Here is a 9094-nt window from a genome sequence, read left to right as displayed (position 1 = left end):
GTGATAGATTTAAGACAGATGTCAGAGGCAGGTTCTTTATGCAGAGAGTGGTAAGGGCATGGAATGCCCTACCTGCTAATGTAGTCAACTCAGCCACATTAAGGAGATTTAAACAATCCTTGGATAAGCACATGGATGGTGATGGGATAGGGTAGGGGGACGAGCTGAGAATAGTTCACAGGTTGGCGCAACATCAAGGGCAGAAGGGCCTGTTCTGCGCTGTATTGTTCTATGTTCTATGATGGTGCTAGAGACAAACCAAATGGCTGGACTGACATGGTAGGTATAAGAATCACATGATGAGGATCTCACCAAAGTAACAAGTAACCCAAAACTGTACAAACTAATTGAGGTAGAGAGACCGTGACAAGTTATCATGGTAATGGTGTCATAACAGAGCAGTAAGGAACATGTTTCAAACACAGAACAGTATGGTGGGGGTTACATGAAACATAGCATGAAACCAAGATTATGGTTAAGGCCATCTTCATGGGTACAGAACTTGGCTATCAGTTTCTGCTCAATGATTCTGCATTGTTGTGTATCTCGAAGGCCGCCTTGGAGGACGCTTGCCCACACATTGGAGGCTGAATGTCCTTGACTGCTAAAGTGTTCCTTGACTGGAAGGGAACACCCTGCCTGATAATAGTTGTGCAGTGTCCATTCATCCATTGTCATTGCGTCTGCATAGTCTCGCTGATATGCCATGCCTCTGGGCATCCTTTCCTGCAGCTTATGAGCTCGGCAACATTGGCCAAGTCACATAAGTATCTACCATGTACATGATGATGATGTTTCCATGTGTGATGGTAGTATCCATGTCGATGATTTGACATGTCTTGCAGAGGTTGCTGTGACAGGGTTTATGTTTGCTCTTCTCCTGAAAGTTAGCTAGTTTGCTCGTGGTCTGTTTGAGGTTTGGTGGTCATTTGAAGGCAAGAAGTGGAGGTGTAGGGATAGCCTGGCGAGATGTTCATCATCATGAATGACATGTTGAAGGCTGTGAAGAACATGGCATAGTTTCTCTGCTGCAGGGAAGTACTGGACAATGAAGAGTTCTCTATCAGTCCTGTCCTATGTCTGTCTTCTGAGGAGATTGTTGGGGTTTTTCACTGTGGCATGTCTCAACTGGCAATCAATGAGTTGAGCATCATATTCAGTTCTTATGAGGGCGTCTTTCAGGGTGGAAGGATATGTCAGTAGACATCAATAAAGGGTCACGTACATTCAGCTTGTGAGGCCCATTGAGGAGGCTGCATGTGTCTCTGCTGCAATACATCAAAGGTGTCCATTGATACTCCTGTAACTAGTCAGCTGTGTGCCAGTGAGTGAGTAGAGAAACATGCCATACTTTGTGAGATAAATACCTTTACAAGAAGTGCTGAGAACTTGCCCTAATCCTGGTTACTGTGGCATAATGTATCAGAATACCTACAATCTGAGTTTACTATCAATGTCAAGGTATTCAGAAAGACACAGGGCCTTAAAGTCCTGAAACTTATCGACTGAATATTTTTAGACTGCAGAAAGGCATGTTGGGAATGGAGACACAGGTAACAATAAGTGTCTGTAAAGCTCCATTCATTCAGCATCTAATAGCATTCAAGAATTTTGACACCTTTTAGGACAAAGCAATCATTTGATTAGCTCCTCATCCAACACTTTAAATATTTGCTACCTTCTCTTCAACAGTTGAAGATACACTGCAACAACTCCCAAACTCATGACCTCTGTCATTCAGAAAGAAATGAGAACCACAATCTCAGAGTTCCCATCCAACTCTCATAGGATTGTGTCTTGGGCAAAATTGTTGTTCTTTAATCACCACTGGCTCAAAATTTTAGAACTCCCCACCGATTAGCACTGTAGGAGTACCTTCACTATATGGACTGCAGCAGATTGAGAATCATCATCTCTCAAGGGTAATTAAGGATGGGCAGTTATTGTTGGTTCTATCAGTGTTGCCCACATCTTGTGAAGCAACAAATGCATTTTTTTTTAAATCGCATGCTTCAAACTCTTCCACAACCTACAACATAAGTGGAAGGAAACAACTTACCTACTAAGTAATCTACAATCATAATCTTTCCTTCTCATTCTTCATTAGTTTGTGTTCTAGCTTCTGTCCTTTCTGATATATATTTCTTATTGCTGCTCTCACTTCAAATCTGTTTCCTAAATTCTTGCCAGTTTTGTTGTTCCAGATTTTAACTCTTCACATCACTGGAGCTTTTCTCTGTTTGGATTTTTCAAACCTGAACTGGGCTCAGTGGTTAGCACTGCTGCCTCATAGTGTCTCAGGTCCGATTCCAGTATCGGATGACTGCCTGTGTAGAGTTTGCACGTTCTCCCTGTGTCTGCGTGGGTTTCCTCCGGGTGCTCCAGTTTCCTCCAGGTGCTCCAGTTTCCTCCCACAGTCCAAAGATGTGCAGGGCAGGTAGATTGCCCATGCTAAATTGCCCATAGTGTTAGGGGCATTAGTCAGAAGGAAATGGGTCTGGGTGGGTTAATGTCTTTGTCGGTTCAATGTGGAGTTGTTGGCCAAAGGACCTGTTTCCACACTCTGGGGAATCTAGTCTAATCTAATCTTTCAAATTACTGCTATTAGTTTGACTGCAATTTAATATAGCACCAAACAGCACTTTCCTCAATTATAAGCTTTTGTTTGTCCAACTGCAAATTTTCTTCCATCAATGTAATATCCAGTTTTTTTTGTAACTGTTACTTTTAATGTCTGATAAATTCACCACAATAATTTACTGCAAACTTAATAACTTATAATAATGTGCTGTCTGATGTTATTTAACAATCTCATAAATTCACGATGTGTATTTCATCTTATGGTTAAGGGAGAACATTTTAATTGTTTAATTGGACATAATTTGTTCCCCTGCTGAGTTCTTAAGTTCCAATTTAGTAAAATAAACTTAAGATCACAAAAGCCTAAATAGTTAACAACAATCTCAGTATCTTTTATTTTAAAAAATTACTTTGTTCAATTGGCACAAAAAGTATAAATCAATTTTCTACAGATCTTAATACAGTCAGACTGCGGTATGATAACTTTCAGTTTGCCAAACACAATTGATCGCAAACAAAAATGGATCTATGTCCAATGTTATAAATAGACTGGGCGCTTTCATAATGTGGATGAGACACTAACAAAGCACATTCTGCCATGAGCAGTTGTGAGATACCCATTTAATAAAGGATTTTGTTTGAAAGAAATTAAGTTTTTTTTTAATTAGCAAATCATGTGCCAGTTAACCTCTAAACCTCAATTTGTGGTGTGGAATTAGAATAACTTGAAGTTCGTGTTCAATGAGCCCTATTGTTTCTTTCTCAAACAAATCAGCTAATGTCAGTAAGCACAGTTATCTTCATCACTAAACAGTCTTGCATGGTTAACTGTGTCCAAGGAGACGCAGTGTTTAAAATTCAATAATTATATAGAATCTATTTGTTTTGTAATACCTGCTGGAAGGAAGAAAGGATTCTTGTGACAACGATTTATTTTAAGAAACAAGGGTTTCGTTCAGAAATGAAGTGTTCTGTGTACAGTGTGTATCCCTATAGTGTGGTTCTTGCTTGTACAAAGCAGGATATGGTGGCATTTGTTTGATTAACTTGCTCGACAAAAGTGACAGCTGCTGCGGGTGCATGTAGATGAGCTGCACAGTGCGGTTCCGCCTTTGTACATCTGTCAGTATAAAGGGAAAAATAAAGAGTGAAAAGAGACAAATTGGTCCCAAAAGGCAAGCTATTCAACTTAGGAGGTTTCTTCTATTAAGATGCACAGTGTGAATCTCGAGTACTTGGTCGCTTATTTAATTTCATTTGGTCTAGTGGCTGACACCGCACATGTTTCATTGAAGTTCTGCTCCTGAACTGAGTTGAGGAAACTTTTCTTTTACCTCAAACCTTCGTAGGAAAAGATCCAATATGGCGTTGTCTTACTACTCCTTTTAAGCTGGAATATAATTGACTTGTTTTCAAGCTTCAATTCCATTTTTGTTTCCTTCACCAAGTTCTTCTTAATTTTAATGCACTTCAATTTTTAGAATTTATTTTTGTGGTGAAATGAGTGGGAGTGCCACAGCAGGAAAAATATTTTAAATCATAAATTATGCAACAAATACAGAGAAGAGGCAGTTGAAGTAATGCAGATTAAGAATGTGTTATATTTTACTCAAATTGTTGGAAGGCTGGTGTTTTTATTACTTATCAGTTGTATTTTTGAGGCTATATTTGTGCCATATTTATGCACTATAAAAAAAAAGGAATATTACCTGGAAAGAATAGCAACTGTTTCTAAAAGGCTTTGCTACTGCACAATAATCAATACAGAAACTAATTATTTTACATGTAATACACACTAAAAAATAAATCCAAGTCGGTAAAATAATTAAAATGTTTAAACTTAGAGCAACAAGACAGTTTTTAAATACATTTTTTTAAAAGATTGGTGAAATAAAATAGTATTTTTTGTCCTTTCTCAGTTATTTAATGTTTGCACATTCTATGCCTGTAGAAACTATAAAAAAAACTGAATTAACCTCCATGTGCAGCAAATTACTCTTCACAATGGCACTTACACAGGGAGCCTGATTGGCATCATATAGCTGTGTGTGAAAACACTGAAAATAGCAGCATTTTCACAAAAATTGCAAAGTGCAACTGCAAAAACCAGTTTTGCAAGATAGCTCTTGAAAGAAGCATCTTTACCTTTGATAAACTGTAGCAATCAAACTAATTGCAAAAAAATCCTTGACAGATCTAATTCCATAAAGGTTTATTGCTGATTTCTGTTCCCTAGAAACACTGAACTGTAATATACAGAGTGCACTTCAGAAGACATTACATGTATCCTTTTTATGTAGAAGCGTAGAGCCCTGTGCAAGGATGTATGGTGTATATTATTTATTTTAGAATCAGAATTGTTTTCACAATTGCTGCCTTTTAGAAATAATTCAGAAAAAGACGTACTTCGATATTGTTGAAGAGTTGGCTTCAGTAGGAGCCGATCATCAAACGATTCCCATTTTAGAAGTTTTCATTATGCTGTCTTTCTAACAAATTTTATTTGTAACCCCTTTTTCAAGATCCCCTGCTGATCACATTGTGTCAATGAGGCAATTACAGCAGTTTGAATCCTTTAACATTTCTCTGACACCTTGGATGTAAAGATTATCTCAAGATGCCCATTCAGCTTTCCCATGCAAATCTATGGCCTGGGTGAGAAGAAACCAGACTGGCCCTGGATTTCCCTAGTGCATTATTTATCACAATTCTAAGTAGATTTGAACTGCTTGGATTGCCTTCAGTTGGATAGAAGGTTCTGAAATGAGGGGTCACTGGTGTGGGTTTCTATGGTAATTGAGTAGTATTGCCAATAGTTTTCCTCTCATGAGCAATAAAGCACATAATAATAGACAAACAACAGTGGTTAAAGCAAGCAGGTAGGATTACTATGTCCTTTTGTCGGAAGTATATAATGTGATGTAGTCAGATTTAAAGACTTCTCAACCCCCCAAATCCACCCTACAGGCACCTGCTGTGTCATTTTCTAAGCCTAATCTCCATCCGCTAACTACAGGCCTCTTGCTAATTTGAGGCAAACGGCCAGATTTGCTGCTGAATAGTGTAGTGAAAAGCCTTAACTCATGAAAATCCTCCAAAAAAGAATGAGCCAAAATAGCACTTGCATGACAAATCCATGAGATCTTCTAACACAGGATACCATTGAGTAAGTGCATTTCTTTACCCCAACATTAATAGTTTACAAAAAAATTGCAGAACTTCCACACTGCAGCAGCCGCCCCCACAAAACTTGTCACTTCACATTGCTGTCAGTCACCACAATAACAATCATTTCATGCCTCCTGCTAATTGCAAGCACAGCTGGGGCCCAGCAGGGTGCTCTTGCACAGTCCCAGGCCTTTATACCAGTCCCAATCTGTTCTGTAGCACGCACACACACACATACACACAAAATTACTAGCAAAGGCAGAAAGAGGCAGAGTCACAGGTTGCTTGTAATCCCTCCACTTCCCCACTAAGAATTGAAGCCTACTAGAATTCATGTTTTTGTTTTAGACTGTACAAAAGCTGCAGTGACCTTAAGTCACCAGAATTTATGTTCTGAATGTGAAACACAACTCCTTCAGGTACATTAAGCTGTGGCACTGCATCTGGCTTGGTGCATTCTGTATGCGGCACCCCTGGAGTGAGTTGCAGCTTCCTGTAACATGTAAAATATGAGTGTGAACTCAAGGTTCATGGCAGGGAGCAGGGAGGCTGAAGCAGGAGGTCAGACAGCCTTTCAAATCTGGCTGTAGAACAAGGTTGCAGATGTTCCTGTGTAAGTGTAATGACACCAACTCCCTGAGAACACAGGAACCCAGTGCTTCCTTCTCCTCATTTTCACGAATGAATGCCATAATCAGTAGGCTGCTTGCAGATTTATTCAAATCAAGTTTTACTTTACATATTCAGAGATCAGTATGGCATCAGTGTAAATTATGACATTCAGTTTAACAGAGTTCACCCTCTATTGAAGTTAAGGTCTTGTGCATTAAAGGAGCACACTTGTTAGATTTTTTTTGCCACTTTATTTGTACCTATGTCAGCAACTGAGACTAGAGTTGGGAAGATATTACAGCAGTAGACTGTTTCTAATTCGGATGTGCCATTCTTTATGTTGATTTTGCGAGGTGTGATCAGCAATTCCCTTAAAAGATATCAGGATTGGCAGACTTTAGAGAAATTAAAATTCTGAAGATTGAATATATTTTATTTTTAAGCTGTTTCAGGCAAAGTAACTAATCATTCACTGAAAGAACTGGTTCATTAACATGAACCATTGCCATCGAAAAAAAGATTAACCTTGTGGTAACAGAGTAGACAGATAGTTAAAATCACAATAACATATTTACCATTCCATTCCTGCTGGCCACTATTTTAGCAGAGTAATGTTTTTAAACAGCTTGAATGCCCATCAAAAATAGGCAGGAGTTTCATCAGTGTATGCAATTCAGTGTCTTGTAATAAAATTAGCACCCTGACACAATTTCAGAATCATTTAAGTCCTGCCCAGCATCCAACCTGCCAGCAAAACCTAGTTGAATTGATCTGTCAGAAGCACTGACAATATATTTAAAGGGGCGCTCAGCTGCAGGTAATTGGATCATGGGAACTCTCTGCCATTGTGCAGTTTAGATTGCGAGTTGAGTTTCCGGCTTGCAGAGCACTGCATCTGATCATTTTGAGCCCTAGTTACCCAGTAAACTCTAAGTCTTTTAAATGGTATAACCTTTTTAATTTAGATTGGAAATGGAGCAAGAAAAACAAGGAATCTGTATCCTTAACATATGGCTGAATTTTGTAGAATGAGTGGAAAATGTTAACATAGTGGAGATCACAATAATTACTGGTACTTCCAAAATGTATAGCATAGAAACAAGCCATTTGACCCAACCACTTAATGCACATATTAATGTTTTTTTTAAAATTGTCATTAAAGAAATGTGGACATCATTAGCCTACCTCACATTTATTCTCCAACTGCAATTGTCATGCAATTTTTTGAGAAAATTTGTAGCTCAGGTCGTAAGTTTGCTTGCTGAGCTGGCAGGTTTGTTTTCAGTCATTTCATCACCATGCTAGGTAACATCATCAGTGAGCCTCCGGTGAAGCGCTGGTATTCTGTCCCACTTTCTATTTATGTCTTGGTCTGTTACGGTGGGTGATATTATTTCCGGTTCTTTTTCTCAAAGGTTGGTAAATGAGGTTCAAATTGATGTGTTTATTGATGGAGTTCCGGTTTGAATGCCAGGCCTTTAGGAATTCCCATGCGTGTCTCTGTTTAGCCTGTCCTGGGATGGATGTGTTGAAGTGGTGTCCTCCTTCGTCTGTATATAAGGAGACATCTAGGAATGGGGGTCTATTGTTGTTATCCTCCTCTTTTGTGAAATTTATACCAATAAAGTGATAATATTGTAGGTTTCCTCTAATTTGTTCCATTTTGTGATGACAAAGGTGTTATCCACATAGCGGACCCAAAGCTGTCCTAGATGTCACAGTGGAATGAATAGTTAATAGAGAGCTGCAGACCAGTGTCTACAGGAAAGCAACACACACAGATTAGATGCTTAACTACAGAAGCAATCGTCCCAACACCCACAGATGGAGCTATGTCAGGACATTATTTAAATGGGCTACAACACACTGCAGCAACCAGGAATAGCAGAAGATAAATACCTATAAAGTGTATTCAAGAAGGGCGGGGTACTTGATAAACACAGTCCACCATTGCACAAAAACTCAATCAAGTTGACACAACACGCCCAGAAATTCTAGCCATACTACCTTTCATCAAAGACATCTCAGAGATGACAACTAGACCACTCTGACGCCTTGGCATCATGGTAGCCCACAAATCTACCAACACGCTAAGATAGCTACGGATGAACATAAAGGACCCTATACCAACAACCAATAAAACGAATGGCATTGACAAAGTACCATGCAAGAACTGTAATAAACACTACATCGGATAGACAGGCAGAAAACTAGCTGCCAGGATACACGAATACCAACGAGCTACCAAAATACATGACCCACTATCACTAGTATCCTTACAACAGATGAAGAAGGATACCACTTCGACTGGGACAACACATCCATCCTAGGACAGGCTAAACAGAGACACGCACGAGAATTCCTAGAGTTCTAGCATTCAAACCGGAACTCCATCAATAAACATATTGACTTGGACCACATTTATCTCTGAGGAAAAGAATCGGAATTGATATCATTCACCTTAAGAGATCAAGACACATAAATAGAAAGTGTGACAGAACACCAGCACTTCACCAGAGGTTCACTGATGATGTTACCTAGCGTGGTGATGAAACATAGAACATAGAAAAATACAGCGCAGTACAGGCCCTTCGGCCCTCGATGTTGCGCCGATCCAAGCCCACCTAACCTACACTAGCCCACTAACCTCCATATGGCAGGTAATGAAACGTCTGGATATCAAACCTACAGCTCAGCGAGCAAACCTACACTCTAGGCTTAGTAGTGACAGTAG

General features: G+C 39.3%; 1 protein-coding gene across 29 annotated transcripts in view; it reads left to right on the top strand.

The window, feature by feature from the left end:
• cadpsa (Ca2+-dependent activator protein for secretion a) overlaps positions 1-9094 on the top strand; it is a 585960-nt gene that overhangs the window by 542451 nt on the left and 34415 nt on the right. The window lies entirely within an intron of this gene.

Source organism: Chiloscyllium plagiosum, chromosome 18 (genome assembly GCF_004010195.1).
Source record: "Chiloscyllium plagiosum isolate BGI_BamShark_2017 chromosome 18, ASM401019v2, whole genome shotgun sequence".
NCBI lineage: Eukaryota > Metazoa > Chordata > Chondrichthyes > Orectolobiformes > Hemiscylliidae > Chiloscyllium > Chiloscyllium plagiosum.
This window is presented reverse-complemented; position numbering and strand designations above follow the sequence as displayed.